Genomic DNA, 17474 nt, shown 5'->3' on the forward strand with positions numbered 1-17474 from the left:
TTTGAACAGCAATATTAGACAGCTGTATTTGTTTCATATTTGGGGACTTTTTTTTTCCTTTGGCAGGATATTAAAACTGAAACTAATGTAACCTAGTGTTTTGGGAAATGTGGACGAGGCATTTTGCTTATTAGTAATTGAAAACAACCATCTCCCCTCCAAATGCACCCCTCGAAAAAAGGGACATTATTGCTTAGATAAATGAGTATATGTTTTCAGAAGGCCAGGAAGTCCAAATGAAGCCACTATAAGGAAGACTTGGTTCCTCAAGTGCAGGGACCCTGTCTGTTGACTTGCTGTATGTTGCCAGGCAGGGCCTAATAAATCCTACTGTAGATTTGTTGCTTTTGCTGGTTTAAGATTTTGTAAGGTTGTATGGCACAGATACAGATTGCGATAGAGCTAAGAAACAGAATTATTTTCAGAGAATAAGTAAGCTAAATCCAGTCCCCTCTCCCGCAATTTGTACCTCTTAGCTCCTCCTCCATCTCCTTTAATTTACTTTTTTCAAGATGTTCTGCTGGTGCTTTTAATGAGGGTATCAGCTGGATTTCACAGCTGAAAAAAATGCCAGCTTTTTTTCTTCTCTTTTTTGTGAAGTTTTCCTTCTACAGGCAGAGACAGGTTTTTACTTCTCTCCTAACCAAACCACAGATTCTCTGCTGCTTCTCACACCCTTCAGGTCACAACGAAATCCCCTATTAATTAAACTGAAATTATGTCTGAAATACATCACTCGGGGAAAGAAACCTGGGACATTTTTTCTTAAAATGTTTGCAATAATTAGTGAAACATTTGGTGACTGATGACATTTTTGATAACTCTTAAAGTGCCAGAAAATGTTGATATGTAAATAATCTCTGTGGACTCTAGAGCAAGGAGTCAGATGATCTAGGAAGGTCTGAATAATTTGTCTTTTTTTCTAAAGATCTTACTGCTTTTTGGGCAGAGATGGGGAGAATAGGGTGATGAAAGATGTTCTTGAAGAGAAATTAATGGATATCAGAGGTTGGCAAATTATGATCCACTAAATCTAGCCCAAAGCCTGTTTTTGTAAATAAAAAAGTTTTAAAGTTTTTATTTAAATTTCAATTAACATACAGTGTAATAGTAGTTTCAGGTGTTCAATTTAGTGATTCAGCACTTCTGTACATCAGCCAGTGCTCATCGTCACGAGTGTACTCCTTAATCCCCATCACCTATTTAACCCATCCCCACCCACCTACCTGCCTTCTGGTAACCATCAGTCCTGTATAATCGAGAGTCTGTTTCTTGATTTGCTTCACTCTCCTGTAAATAAAGTTTTATTGGAACACAGCTACACCCACTGTTTATGTATTGTCTCGGGCCCCTTTTGTTACTAGAGTGGTGTAACTGGGTAGTTTCCACAGGAGACTACTGAATGGTCCATGATGCCTACAATATTTACCCTCTGGAAAAGGCAGGACCGCTGTGCCTATCTTACAGAGGGGAAAGCGAAGCGAGTAACTCTCAGCAGTGAGTCATCCCAGGTTACACAGCTGAGAAGAGAGACCAAGGTCCTGATTTCCAGATTTTTTTTTTTTAAGTGGATTTGTATTTCTTTCTAAGGCATCTGTCTGAAGGTGGAAAGTGACAAAAATGCCTCACTCTGCCTTAAATGTGGGCTGGACTGTCATTCTTTAAAAGAATAGAGAAAGGGGAAAATAGCAAGTGTGCCGTGGAGGAATCAGGTAGGTACCTTAACCGAACGATCAAGGTGAACACCTCCAGTGATGCTGTGTGGATACGCACATAGCAAACATTTCATGAGAGGCCGTGATGAGAATGGTACTTCACCTCTGGGATATGCTTCCCCCAAACCTAGACCCTTCGTCTAATCCTGAGAAAAACCTCAGACAAACCTAAATTGAGGGACATTCTACAAAATACCTGACCAGTACTCAAAAGTGTCAAGGTCTTGAAAAGCCAGGAAGGACAGAGAAACTGGCATAGATGAGAAGAGACTAGTTGACTAAATATAGGAAGTTTTCCTAGATAAGCTCCTGGAACCAAAAAACATTAATGGAAAAAGTAATGAAATCCAAATAAACTCTGAAGTTTAGTTAAGAGTAAAACAACAAAAATCCCAATAACAACCCCCCCAACCAAATAGACAAAAAAATAACCATGTTTTATTTAATTTTGTTTTTTTCTGCTCAGTAGTGGGGGAAAAAAGCTCCACCACCCATGAATGCTTTGGGCATGACCCTAGACCCACATTAACCTCATAGAGCCACTTGGGAGGCCGCTGCAGGTTCATATCCATCTTTGTCATTGTGGTCGTCTTCCTGGGAGAGTGGCCCTTACAGGTGGGCCAGGTGCTAGGCACCTTGAAGGCACTTTCCAAATCCTTGATGAATGGGTTGTAATGTTTGTAGTGTGACATAACCATAGGACTTTTCTTTTCCCCTAGCAGTTTTCTGCTTCCAGAAAAATCAGAGAGAGCAGGTAAAAAGAATTTAATTAATGCTTGGGGCCTGAGGGAGTTAAACATCCGTAAGACTTCTAGCACAAATGGTTGACAGAAGCAGCCCTTAATTACTCCATCCTCAGGCTTGGGCCCTTGTTTCCGAGGTGGAGATGTGAGGGAGCAGGAGGCAGTGGGGAGAGAGGGACCTCCCTAGCTTGGGCCCAGTGACCAGGCTTTCGAAACAGACCTTTCGTGTCCTACTTCATCTGAAGATTGGTACTTGTCATTGATCTATGGAAACCTCAGTATTGTAAAGCAGATTTTTTTTTGAGGGGTGGTGGTGGTTATCTTTTTAAACAACTACCGACTTGTGTGGGGGTCTGTTGAGTGAATGGCTTACTATTCAGAGGAACAGAAAGAAATTTGCTGAGACTCCTGGCTTTACCACAAGGGGAAACCTGGAGACCACTTCCAACCTCTATCCTTCCATCTATCTCCATTTCCTGAAAGAAAAGACCAGCTGGTAGGGGTCATCTCCCTAGGCAGTCTCTCTTGGCTTATGGTTTCTGCATGTGTAGCTCTGCTGCCCCAGTTCTCCGCTTTCTCATGAGTCACTTGGGAGTGGTAGCTGTGTCTTCCCCAGGAGCCCCCGGAACTGTGTTGTGGCAGTGTCGTGGAGATGGGAGGTCTTCTTGGTTGACCTCTCTCTTTCCACTCCATTGGGGCAGGCAGATCCATTGAGCAGTGATGAAGAGGCCAGCTTGCCTGAACATTTGGCTTGGGGCATCAACAGTGATGCTGAGAGGTGGTCTCAGGTCAGCCTGCATCTGCCTCCAGTGCAGTCTGCCCTTCTGCAGCTTCCCTGGCACAGAGCAGCGGGTTGACTTCATTTGTTGCTCATTCATTCATTCATTCATTCAAGGAGAGGCAGTGGGGATTTGGATCCATAGACCTGAGATCCATTCCTGGTTTTTCCACTTCTTTGATAGGTGACTTTGGAGAATTTACTTAACTTTCTTGAGCTTTATCTGTAAAACAAGGATGGGAAAAACTATTTCATAATTTCTGTGAAATTTTCAGTAATATAAAGCAGGGTTTCTCAGCACTATTGACGTTTTGGGTGGAATAATCTTTGTTGTGGGTGGGTGTTGTCCTGTGCATTGTAGCATGTTTAGCAGCATCCCTGGCCTCTACCCACTAGATGCGAGTAGCTCCCCTGTCCTCTGTTGTGACAACCTCAAAATATTTCCACATATTGGCAAATATCCCTTGAGTGGGGAAAGGAACAAATTGTCCCTTGTTAAGACTCACTGGCCTAAAGAATGGGACACAGATTGCATGGTTTGTGGCACTTAGAAATAAACTGCTTGACACTAACTCTTGTCTATCCCTAGATATCACAGGGTTTAGCAAAGAGATACATAGCAGAGTCCCTGCTTTCCCGAACTTTAGAGTCAAAGTGAAAAGGGACAAAGTCATATGAAGAGATACTTAGCAGTGCAAATTATGATTGGGATATTGGTCCCTTGAAGCCATGGCATTGACAGCCAAGGTTATTCGGCAGAAGGAGCAGTGAGAGTTTAGAACCAGCCCGGTGATGGTGATGGGAAAGACACATCAAGTTTTGCTGTAGTGCTGACCTGGCTCTTCATGAACTCAGAACATACTGGTCTCCCAGGTCTTATGGGACAGTCTCAGTCAGTCATTCAGAGGCTGGCCTCGACAATCATGAGAAAAAAAAAAAAAGGCCACTTTTATTAGATAAAAATATCTCCTGATAAAGGAGGGAAAGCATTAAGAAATAATACTCATTCTTGGGGTTTGCATATTTTTGTGGGTTCTTTATCTATAGTTTTGACAATGAAGATATTCCTATCTAATTGTCCCCAATTCTTTTCTCTTTCTGTAACCGGTAGGGAGAATACTGATACTTGCCCATAGTGACTACTGTGGCTTTCCTATAAAAAATACTTCCATGTATACCTGAGGCAGAATGGCAAAATGAGGCAAAGAAAAGGAAGTGTAAAGTAGCAGACTCTGGAGTTGACATGGACTTGATTACCAAGGCAGGAGAGTTTGCAAGTTTGATTTTTTTTTAATTGTGATAAAATATACATAATGAAACTTGGCATTTAAACGTTTTCTACATAGACAGTTCCATGGCATTAAGTACATTCACATTGTTGTGCAGCCATCACCACCATCCATCCCCAGAACTTCTTCATCTTCCCAAACTGAAACCCTGTACAACTCCTCATTCTCCCACCCCCAGTCCCTAATAACTATTGTACCCCATTTTAATGGAATTATACAATATTTGTTGTACAATATTTTTATGTTTGATTTTAAATTCCTTGTTTAAGTTTTCATTCTAAATTCTGTGGTTGTAAACAAATCTTCTGGTATTTCTCACCTATTGTTTATTATTTTCTCTTCTTATCTAGCTTATCTCTCTTTCGTGATCCTTTTGTGGGGTGAAAAGGCAGCCAGGGGTCAGCAAAGAAGGGCTTTGATATCTGTGGTTGGGAGGGAACTCTCCTGTACTTGCCTGCTCCCTGCCAGGACAGGAAGGTTGTGTGAACCTGTCCTGCCCAGGATAAACTGGTCTCCTTTCAGGTTTCCAGTAACCACCACCATCTAAGTAAGTCCCCTCCTGCCAGAAGAAGAATATGAATTAAAATAAGTGATGAGTTTAGATGCTGTGTAGTGTTCTTATTTTTTTTTTTAATTGTAGTTTTTCTTTTATTCTGTACATGGTCTTTCTCTGGCAGAAGTGTCCCAAATATTAAAAGTAAATAAATAGAGGATTGTCTTTTGAGTGTCTTGTGGATTTATTTAGGTCTGAGGAGTCTAAGTAGTTGAAATTTTTAGTTTTCCTAGATCCTGTAAATGTAACTGTCAAACAGCTGCCAAAGTCATCAAGATAGCTGAGGATTTGACTGGTTAGATTTGTCACATTCATTCAGGGTTAGTCTGAATATAACTTCGTACGTTTTGGCAGGTTAATCCTCACTCTCAGAGACCTGACTGGTAGTCATTTCCTCCCCCTGTGGCCTAAATATGACTTCTCTCGGCAGGTTTTGCATGGTCTGCCCTTACTAAACCACATGGGAAGACAGTCCTTTCCCTGGTGCTCATGGGTGACCTTTTGCCTTATTGCATGTGCGTGTCCTGGCTCCAGACAGGAGAGTTTGCAAGTCACAGGTGGCCGTTCTGTGGGAACATTTGGCTGCATGCATTATGCTTTGTATGTTGGAAATGGACCACTTTGCCAGCTGGAAAAGCCAACAAGCACATTCCTTCAGCCAAGGCTGTGGTTGCTCCTTCATGGGCCATAAATGCTCCAAACCCTCACATCTCAAAATGGAGCTACAAGATTCCCATTGCTCTTGAGGAGACCCAGACAAGGGCTTTGGCGCTTGCCAAAATGTAGGCCTTTTAGCTGGCAGCATCATGTTTAAATATGCATTGGCCTTGAGACTCAGTATCAGTGGATTTTAATCATGATTGCACACTGGAATCATTCAGAGAACTTTAAAACTACCATCTGGGAGATTCTGATCTAATTGGTTTGGAGTGGGGGAATTCAGGGCAGGTGATTCTTATGTGCAGCCAGGTTTGAAAACCACTGCTTAAACTCTTTGACCCTATTTCAGAGCAAGCCATACCTGCTTCCTGTCTGCGGTGATGATTATAATGATGGCAGTGCTGATACTGAACGGAGCTAACAGTTACTGAAACTTCCTATGTGCCAGCTCGTGTTATGAGCACCTTTACACGCCTCCTCTCAGATAGCCTTTGCAGCAGCTCTATGAAGCAGATACCATAATTGCCCTTATTTGGGGATGTGGCCCCTGACACAGAGTAGTTAAGTCACCCTCCTAAGATCACCCAGGCAGTATGCAGCAGAGCTCTGGAAGACTTCATGCTGTAGCCACTGCACTGACAAGGGTGGTTGGGCAACTGTTAGTCTGAGTGACTTGCTCTGAAGACCTTCCAAGGTGGGAGTCCCCAGTCTCCTCTGGATGCATATGGGTGATGTGCTGTTGTCTAATTGTGGAACTAGATGTGGATATTGCCAGGCACAGAGAGTGGGAACTTAAGAATGTGGCACTCTGGCCCCAGCAACGGTCTGGGGCTTCACTGGGGCTTCTCCTGTGTCTCTGTGGGTAGCTACTGCCAGATAGAAGTACCTGCAGCGACTTTTGTACTTAAATGAAGTGCTGTTAGGAGGAAACATTAGGGAGTGATTGAAGGCAAGGACAATAATGCTGAGGTCTTTTCCTGACTTTGCATTAATAAGAGAATGTGGAAATGTAGCCTGTTCCCTTTAACTCTTCCTTGGCTCTCCTATGGTTGCTTCCGAGAATGTCAGGCTGGGCCTTGCAAACCAGTTGCCTTGGAAGGATCCCTGCACATCTTAAGCTGTTTTGTAAGCTCTTGGCTGTCCAAAATGCCAGGCATTTTTCCTGTGGAAATGTGCTCTGTGTGGTTCTGATTAATGTCTCATTTTCCGTTGTCTTGCTGGACAGCTTCCATTTCCTGCTGCTGCTTGTAGTGTTTTCCCTTGGTCCGAGTCCACCTCCTCTTGTCCACCTAGCACTCTTCTCTAGGCAGCCTGCATCTTCCTGTTAAGCCTCATGACTCCTCCATTCCTACTGGCCCTCATCTTCCAGATCCCTGCTATGAGTCCACTTTTTGGCTAAAGTCTATGTGAAAAACAATTCTACTTGCCACTACTTCCCTTGAAACTTTAGCAATACCAGAGGGAATACACAGATTCACTAATGATACAGTCAATTCTTTACCATCTTCAGACTAATTGTCATCTGGTGATTTTTGTGTATGTGTGGTGGGCTGTCATTTATTAAATTATTTGGTTGTTTGTTTATTTGGGGTCTGAATTTGGGTGGGGAGAATGTCTTCTTATTGCCTTAGGAACTATGTCAGTGCTTGCTCAACACTAATTATCATGAAGCTAATGATCTTTTAAGTTGGTGATCTTAAACACTCAGGTATAGAAATTGGATGTTTAGGTCTTAAAAAAAATTAGCATTCTCTTATAGCCCGCTCTTCATCTTGTGACTTGTGGGTTTTTCCAGGTCGTTCTCTTCTATCAATTTCATTTATCAAACTGCTTGGTGCTCATAAGGCAGATGATTGGGGAAAGTGCAGCCTATATTAATCAAATCAGCTGTTTGGCAATGATTCCAATGAAAGGCCATGTCAGGCAGGAAGTTCAGCTCTAGGCACACTTGGGTTTTGAGGTCAAATGGGAATCTCATTTATCTATGCCAACCCCCTTGCCCTCTGCCCTTCTCCCAAAGGCTCTTTGCCCTCACCTAGTAACCTAATTTGCGTTTGAAAAGGAGCAGCAATTGCCAACAGCACTTTGGGTTCCAGCATTAAGATTGCCTGGAGAGAGGATCCAGAAATGAGGTGGGTTTGCTGGGACCTGCAGTGTGCAAAACCCAGCAGGAGGGCCCGGGGGCCAGATCTCCTTCCCTGGCTGAAGTTCTTTCTCAGGAGGTCAGAAGCAAGGATCTTCGTGAGAGAGGCAAGGAAAGGGTGAAAGGAAATGGGGCAGAAGAAAGGAGGCTTTCACAAAGGAAAGTTGCTGATTCTGTCTGTGATCAATCACGCTTAACAAAGAGGCCCTGTGACACAAGGCCTTGTTCCTCCCAGAACATCGCCATTCTGCCATCCAAAGCCTATCAGAAGACGCCGACATTAATTTAAATGAATGTCCCTGTTCTTGTTGGCAGCTTTTCCCAACATGGATAGAATTGACAGGACTGATGTCGGTGATTTTTTTTTTTTTTTTTTTTTTCCCTTCAGATTTCCGTGATGCGGTTCTGGGTGGTAGGAACCACCTTCACAAGAGGCCACACGTTTTCCTAGATGCGTCCCCAAAAATGTCAACCTCAACTATAAAGCCGAAAAAGACATTTCACATACATAAAATATGTAATTAAAATGATGAATTATTGTAAGATAGAATATTAGCCTTGTGACATTTTAATCTGAACGCGCGAGAGAGGGAGAAAGAGCGCGCAATCTGAAGCGCTCAATTAAATTTAGAATTTCCCCCCTCCATTGTTATGAATAAATAGAAAAGATTCCGTAGTAGTCAGTGGAATTATTAATTGCAAGTAGTGTAGAAGGTGCATGCACCATATCATGAAATGGAATATCATTGTTAGTGACTATATTTCTTGGTAATTAAGGCCCAGACTAATGATGCAAGTTTTCTCCAGCATGATTTTCATCTGATTATGAGGCTGCTTCATTAAGAGCACTCAGCCTAACGAGCTGTAGCTGTAATAAAGTAATTTTCTGTCTTGTGCTCTGATTGATAAAGAGTTTCTATAGCTAAAAGGAATTGAAAATATAATTATAATTAGAAATGGTTGAATAAAGTTATTACAGGATTGCTGAAGGGTAGTGCAATTGACACCATAATGTTTTTTTGGAAGTGAGCATCTTAAAATTAGACTTTATAAAGCAACAAAACTCCTTTGCTAATAACTGGGCTGAATGTTGCTGCTTCCATAAAATGAACATTTAGATTAAAGGAAAATGAGACTTTCCCACATTGTTCTCGACAAGAAAAACATATGCAAGAAGAATGCTGTCGCCTGTCTTCCCCAGCATTCTTCCCTCATGAAGTAAAGCTTATGAACATACTTTTTACTCCATTTATAATAATTTTCCTTCTACCATATGTTGGAAAAAGATCTTTTTGATTAAACTGATGTCTTTTTAAGCATATAGTATAATTTTGGAGTTTCCCCTTGCCAATGTGCAAAGAGTTATGCTGTCTTTTTTATGTATTTATATTTATGAAGCAGTGGGTTTCATATAATTTTTCGAATTGTATAGAGGGTTTTTTTTTTTCTGTCTTTGTCATGCATTGGTTGATATCAAAATATAACTGGGGAGGATACAAGATTCCACCCCCCTCCCATAGGAAATGCTAATCAACTTTTTATCCTAGAAACCTTATTTCTTTTTATGATGTTCACATTTATAAACCATGAAAACTCTGTTAGAGCGGTCCTTGGTGTGCATGTCATTGGATATGTCTGCAATATTGACATATAAATCTATGGCAGTGGTTTTATTTAGAATTAGCTGATATACTTTGTGCTTCAAATTAGTTTCACATATTTAATTTGGTCTCTTTTGTCCCATTTTAGCTCTCTGCACTGCATGAAAAACATGCATATACTTTAAAGCTGTGTGGCTTTGTAAATCCATTTTATGCAAACTCACTCAGATATTATTGGGTCTATACTGAAGTGAGGATTGGATCTTCCTAGATCTGCACTTTTGACTGATTCTTTCAAAGCTAGCGTTTTATACCGGTTCTGACAACTGGAAAGACTTTTAGAATTTTTGAGAATCATTTCTAACATATTCTAGGGTAATAAAAGCATGTTATTGGAATACCATTAGTAAGATTAGAGAGGAAAAAAGAGTAGAATTTTATTGGTTGTTCATTGAAAATGTTAGCTGTGATTAGTTACATAATCCTACATTAACCTGTAAATTAAAATTCCTTGGTGCAATTTGATGGCTGATTTAATTTTGTCTTTCTTTGTTTGCCGCAGGCTAATTCCATTATGAATTCTTTATACAGCCTTTTCCCTCAATGATTAGCAGCTTCTACTCAAGTTCTGATTACTATTGTACACTTAGCACTACATAAAGCCGGGGATTAATATTCCCCTGAAGAATTGTTGCTATGGATCTGCTCTATTCCTTCTAAGAGATGTTTCTGCAGCTTCAATTGTCCATAAATTATGATCTCTAGTGAATTATCAGTGGGAGTGAGCTGAGCTTAACAAGCTGAAGAGTGCACTCTAGTTCGGAGAGAAAAAAGGCAAGGGAGAAAGAGAAAAGAGATTCTCAATTATTAATTGTGAGATTGGATCATTCAGAAGAAGTGAGTGATATTTCCCCTATTTCTAGGCATGTAGGCATGTACAAATCAGAATGAGGCTGTGGGTTAAAACAGAAGCTTTAAAAATCTTTCAGTATTTAGTGATCATAACGTGCTGCAGGGTCTCAATTACCTGTAAACAGGGAGACAAAATGCTGGGTGTGCCACCACTAACATAGTAGGGTTATGGGATGTATTTTATCTTGGGAAGGTGGCATTGTCTTAATTTGCGAAGTGTGCGATTTTCCCTTTGTCAGTTTTAGGAACATGTATTTAGGTACCATTGTTTTAAAACTAGGAATAACAGAAGAATTGAATGTGAAATTGACTTTAGGGTTTTTCAAGCGTAAGAAAGGATTTTTCTCAAGTAGCTAATATCTCTAGTTAAAGTTGCTCCGTAGTTTGGAAAGGGTATTTCAGTTTTGCTTTGCTGGCAGTAAAAATCAGGGTTGGATAATATTTGGGCATGTTTCCCCTGGGGATTAAACATCACAAGGGACTGTGTTTAGGATTTTTTTGAATGTTAGCTTATATAAACCTAGATATCCATCCTTCCCACTATACAGCAGTCTGATGGATAGGTTCTTGCTCTTCTTGAGGACTCTGTGGTCCTGCAACGTGTGGCTGAAGCACTTGCTGGCTCAGGCACTTGGGAGCGAGTTTAGCTGGAGAAACCCGTTGGAATCAGGCTGAGACCACCAAGCTTGATGAATTGCTAGCTTTTACCAGTACGTGTTCCAGGCCAAGAGAAATAAACATTTGGATAATATATCGTGTAAGAGGATTCTCATTTCTTCTTTCTCTCTTTCCTCTCATTTAATTTTCTGCCTTCTTTCTACTTCCTTTCTCCTACCTATCCTTCAATCTTCCTTTTGTATTTCTCTTCTTATGCCTCCCCCAGCCACTCATCCCCAAAGGGCAAAAATATGCTGGCATTTTAAAGTTGAAGCAAAAAGGTGAATTTTATTGCTACTTGGAAGGCAGCTAAGGGCAGAGTCCTGAGGGAAGTGAGATAAAATAACAGAATCTGAGAAATGCACTTCACAGACAGTGGAAAGAATCTTTTCCAGAAATTACTACTTTCCGGTTTTCCAACTGCAGAGCAACAAATCAGATACAAAATCAAGGTAATTCTGTTATTAGGGAAGTGGTTCCTGTGAATCATTTTTAAGTTGAAGTCTCAAATTGTACTGAGTGGTTCCTGGAAGTGGAGGGAGTGTCTATTTTATCAGAGCCTGCTCTCTGCAGCATGATTGGTGGCGTTTGGGTACATACACACACAAATGCATACGTACATGCAAATCCATGTGCAAACTTCATTTGAGGTTCAGTGCAGGACAGGAATCTTAGGGAGGGTGGCATATAATTTATTACCAAACCACAGCCCTTCTGACAGTGCAAAGGATGTTATTAATAATGAAGCTGGGACAATGGGAATAAATGGGATGATCTCTGGCGAATAGGACACGTGGTCACCTTAGTCTTAGGGGAGATTGCAGTTAAGTTTCCTAAGGTCAGGTCTCTCAGAGTCCAGTGTTTGCACGTTTGTCTTTCCACTCTGTCAGCTGGCATTTGAGCCTCCCTTTTGTATTGAGGAATTTGATTCCTCAGTCTTGTTAGAAGCCAGAGGCTGGCTCCCACCCTTTTCTCAGACCCCATTGCACTAGGGCACAGCCACGTGACCCTGGTTTGCCCACCAGACACGCTCACAAGGGGCCTTGGCTTTAGGGCTAGTGATGCAAGGAAGTGGGTTTCTGCAGAGCTACTTAGAGTTTCCAGGTGCAGCAGGGACTGTGGTCCTGTGGTCCTGCGGTTCTGCAGTGGGACCCAGAGCCCAGGGCAGGGTCTGTAAGGACCAAGACTGCACTGAGATCATGAGCAGTTTTCTAGACATGTAGCCTGCCAGTTTCCTTCTCTCTCATTGTCAAGGAGTTGCTGTGGGAACTAAATGTGCAAAACATGGTTTGAGGGCAGTCTGGGTGGCTCAGTGGTTTAGCACTGCTTTCAACCCAGGGTGTGATCTTGGAGACCCAGGATTGAGTCCCACGTCGGGCTCCCTGCATGGAGCCTGCATCTCCCTCTGCCTGTGTCTCTGCCTCTCTCTCTCTCTCTCTGTCTCTCATGAATAAAATAAAATCTTAAAAAACAAACAAACAAACAAAAAACCCCTGGTTTGAGCACACTGGTCAAAATTCGCTCCTCTATTCCACAAAGAGGTACGTGATCTTGAATTCCAGGTGCAGTGCTTGGGCAGCCAGTCATGAGGGTTGGAGTGTGGAGGAGACTTGCTGGTGGCCTTACCTTCTCTGTCAGCTGAAAAAATCTAGCTCTGACTCCTGTGGGCATGCTCACTCGACGGGGCTGTTGGGCATGGGCAAAGGGATCCAGCAGCTAACTGGACCACTGTCCTTAGAAGATGAGTGTTCTCTGGGGGCACTTCATGTGGTTTCTGAACAGGGTAGTCAGTGGCATTTTAGACACACAAGCTTTATTTCATGGATTATTATTCCTGGTTCTACCTACTAAATGCTAAATGCCAGTAATGCTCTCCCAATAGTTGTGAATACCAGAATCTCCGTACCGCCCATTTCCAGACACCCTTTGAGAGCAGTTCAATCCCAGATGAGATCCATTGAGTTACTGTATTCTTCCAACAGCATTCAGTATTCTCCCAGAGGAGAATTTTGACCAGCACATCTTTCACCATCTCATGACATTTTTCGTAACATTCTATGTCCTAGTGATATTTTAGTGCCCCTTATGAATTGATCCTTCTAGAACTTCCTACTCACCCCAAGCCTGCTATTTAATCTAGCTCTGCTTGCAATGATGTACCAAGGAAGTTCACCAAAAACAAACATTATTTACTTGATTTGGCTAAAGACCCACCTTGAAGCCAAATCTGAAGGAAAAATGAAATACCCAATATTTATTTTATTTTTGGCTTACAGTCTTGTGCAGTAGCGTCTCTTGCAAGTGAGTGTTATTTTGGGAGTGAGGCCGCCTAGAATCTTCTCTGCCAGAGACAAGTTCATCTCCCAGGCAGGAATCTGGTCCCCTGGAGACCTCTGGGGTAATGCTTGCTGCGTGAGGACAGTGCTGACTCTAGGAGGAGGCTTCTTGCATGTGAAATAACACCCAGGAGTCCTGCTTTACAGGATGCAAACTGCACCTACAGGGTTACCTACAGCTGCAGGGTTAAGGAGTTGTTTTCCCAAGGTATGTGGCAAATAATACATATTTGGTGGGTAGAATGGTAGAGATGAAAGTAACTGGTTTAGCTTCTTTTTTCTAAATGAGGAAAGGAAGTCAAGAGTGTTGGTTGAAATGACTTTTGCCAGATCATCATCCTGGTAGCAACTCACACATCCTGTATGCCAGACACTGTTCTAATATTAACCATTCTAAACATTAGCTCATTTGGGTCTCTGACACATCCGTTAGGTAGTTATCATCATTATTTTATAATGAGGAAACTGAGGCATAAAGAGGTTCAGGGATTTACCTACCCAAATCCTATAAATGGCAAGTGGAAGAGGCAGGATTTACACCAGGGACTTTCAACTCCAGTCTGGGTGCTCCACAGCTGTGATACTGTAGCAAACTCTGGACGATGGAAGCAGCCTTTGAACCCGGGTTGCTTTGCTCTTAGGTGTAATGGACTCTCTGTCCCTCCCTCGCTTCCTCCTTTTCTTTCTTTCCACCTCCATCAGTTTCCTATCTGTCTATAATTGAGGCTCCTCTCCACTGAGATTGCTCGCGGTGCTTGCTGTCTCTGCCTCATTCAGATCCTCACTTTGACATTTCCATGCCTACTGCCTCTCAGTTTTTACTGCTGCCTTTCTTGCCAAATACAAATAATGACTGTTCTTTTGCTGTTCCTTGTTTCTGGTGCAGCAGGACAATGAGGGGAGCACAGATCAGTGTTTCTCAAAGCATGGCTATGGCGAGCCTTGAAAAGAGGGAACCCTGGTAACACACCCAGAGGTAAAGACAATTTCCTTGCTCCATTGATGTCTCTCCCAGGGAAGAGATTCTCAGTAGAGGAGCCAATTCTGGATTCAGAGGAAGAAGTGGCAGTTCAAATGGTGTGTGTGTGTGTGTGTGTGTGTGTGTGTGTGTGTGTGTATCTTAACAGTCTCCATGCAGGGAGGATACTGAGGTTTCAAGTTAGGTGATTCCCTGAATAGCAAGCACAGGCAACACCACCAAAGGCCTAAGTTAAACATTTTCCTGTTTTCATATTGGCCAGTGAGAGAAAATGAATGAAATCCCCAAATGAAAAGCACCACATTCTGTGGATGCCTTCTCCTACCTTTTACTTCCTTCCCATTCTAGCCACAGCTCAAGTGTGCTTTTTGAGCCAAGGAAGCTGCATAATTTTACTTTGCCTTTGCCGAAAGAGTTGCTGTCAAATTCTATGCAAGATGATTCCGCTGATTTGCATGAGAGGAAATATAATCTGATGAAGATGTAAATGTACACAATTGTTTTCTTATCTGTAGGCTTTCTGTTTTTTATTTGGAAAGAGTCTGATTTAAATATGCCCATTTGACGTAAGTTATAGGGGCTTATGCATTGCTGGGTGATTACATTTTTAAAGACCTCTTGTTGGTTAATTTGGCTTTTCTTCTTATATATGAATTCATCTTGTCATCCTTATGAAATAAGAACTTTGAGTATTTATATTAAAAATATTATGAGAGATAAGATACAAAGATAAGAAATGGGCCCTGCCTTCTAGGAGCTTACAATGAGACACATTTTAAAATGCATTTTGAAGTCATTTGGAATTTGGAATGAATTCTCTATATAAACAAGGTTCTAACACATTGCAATTATAGAACACTTCATCGTTTACAGAATACTATCATAATCCTAGGCAAGACAACAAAAAAGCCTCTTTAACTCCTTATGTAGTTGAAACAATGCAGTTGGAAACCATTTTAAGTTTTCTCTCTCAATTTTTTTTTAAAACCCAGAACTCCCACTACTGGGATCCTGAGCTTTTCCTTTGGCCACTTTGCTCTGAAGTGGGATTACCAAGGTGTCAGGACACAATCCTGAGTGTTGGGTGAGGAGCCTCAGCAGGTTCCAGCTTCCATATACCCATCACTTTTGCATATTGTAGTTAATACTCCAGACTATCTTTTATGGGCCAAACTGAGGTTTTCTTATAACATCCAATAAGATATTTCAAAATTTTGATTTTGCCTTCCAGTCTCTGTGCAGTATTTCAACCTTTAGTTGTACCATATGCTTATGCAATTGTTTAAATATTTTATCTGTTTTTCCCCTGATTATTAAAAAAGGACACATCCAAAATGGGAAAGTGAAAATGTAAATGTGATGAGTCAAAAGGTAGATTTCATCAAGTGAATATAAATGAGATGGGTTGAATCATTTTTGGTCTGTTGTAGGTGGGAACCATGGCCTTTTTTCAGCCTACTAAGGTAAATGAGAGTTCAGTTGTGAAGAAATGAAAATGATAAGACACAATATGACAGAGGTAGATATTAAAGATTGTGTGTAAAAGACAACATAGTTAGGAATTTTGTAAGATTATTCTTAGCTCTCTTGAGAACAGAACCTCCATGCAAGTTTATTATTTAGCTTGCATACCTTTGACTTTCAGACATATTTCAGTCATTATAGATGGAATGATGGCACAGTAGGACTTCATGCAGTGGAGGGGACTTAACTCTTTAATTGAAAGGGGCAGATGGTCACAGATAGTGATGGCTGGAGCCTTTGGTGCAAAAAAATAGCAGAACAAGGTAAGGGGAAAAGAGAAAGGAGAGGTCCAAGTCAGCAGCAGTAGCTTAGAGAGGACAGTCGTAGAAGTCATGAAAGGTTAGCATGAAAGTGAGCGTTTTGTTGAGGGGGACACTTGTATGAGCAGGAGACATGAGAAAGTCATACAGGGTGTTTTGAATCCCATAAGTGATAGAAAGACAAAGTACTCTGCTCAGAGGTGACATGAGATAATGTTTGATGGTTAGATAAGGGAGGACTTTAGGTGTATATGACATTTGAGCTGAGCCTAGAGTAATGTATAAGATTTTTTTATCCAGGCAGAAATTTGAGGAACTGCTATGAGGGGAACAAAATGGGATGGAATGAGTGATGACAAAAAATTTCAGAGGTGGGAGATACAAGCACATGTTTGGGGAACAGTAAACTATTGGATAATTGTCATTGAGAAGAGCAGAGAAGATTAAGCTATACTGTGGCCAGATCAAGGAGGTTCTATTACTCCAAGCTAAACTATGAATTAGATCTAATTTGTTATTTTCTAATCTGGTGGTGTGGACCCTGAGACTTAGAAGAAAGGAAAAGCAGTTACAAAGCTCTTCTAAGATTTCAGTGAGTGAGAGTTTTGAGGGTCTGAAGCAGGAGGTACACACAAGAATAAGAGTCAGTGGTGGATTTAAGAGCTAGAGTAAGTGTGATTTGGCATGATTGGATTGTCAAGGATCAGAGAAGAGAGTCCAGAATGAAGGAATGGAAAATTGATAGAATTGTAATAAAAATAGTTTGGAGAAAGTTATAGAAAAGAACAAGATAAATTTAAAGATCTTGTATCTGAGATGCCCATGGAACACCCTGCTGGAATCCTCTGGAGTGTTTGGTGGAATTGAAGGCATGGAATTTAGAAGTAGTTTCCTGGAGGTAGTGGCAAAAGTAATGGGGATGAGATTTCCAATGAGAATATTAGGGCAGAGGGTCAAGGCTTGTGGTTAAGAATTGTGGGAATTTATGCTTTTAGGGTTTAGAGGAGGAAGTTGAACCAATGAAGAGAGAGACAGGAGACTTCAGTACAATGTGAAGGATGACAAAGAAAGAGCTATCTTCAAGAGGGAAGTGGTAAGCAATAGGATCAAGTGCTGGGAAGTGGTTGAGGATGTGGCTATTAGAGGCCACCAGAGACTCGTAAGTGAGCAGGTCCATTTAGAGAGATGCTGTGGTAGCTGTTGTCATATGAACTTGAATGTCTCTGCAAAGCAGGAGACAGTGTCACTGCTAGGATTTGGAGGGCTGTGGGTAAGAAGGGAGCTGTCAGTGGGAAGACTCCTCAGTAGCATTGGAAGTGAATCT

The 17474-nt window shown here is 41.5% G+C and overlaps 1 long non-coding RNA gene across 1 annotated transcript in view; it reads left to right on the top strand.

Moving 5' to 3' along the window:
• The first annotated feature begins 6335 nt into the window (after nt 1-6335).
• LOC144324293 (uncharacterized) overlaps nt 6336-17474 on the top strand; it is a 345086-nt gene continuing 333947 nt past the window's right edge. Inside the window, exon 1 of the long non-coding RNA XR_013389820.1 lies at nt 6336-6432. This is a non-coding gene — a long non-coding RNA (uncharacterized LOC144324293). The remainder of the gene's footprint in view (nt 6433-17474) is intronic.

The sequence above is a fragment of the Canis aureus genome, chromosome 11, assembly GCF_053574225.1.
Source record: "Canis aureus isolate CA01 chromosome 11, VMU_Caureus_v.1.0, whole genome shotgun sequence".
Taxonomy (NCBI): domain Eukaryota; kingdom Metazoa; phylum Chordata; class Mammalia; order Carnivora; family Canidae; genus Canis; species Canis aureus.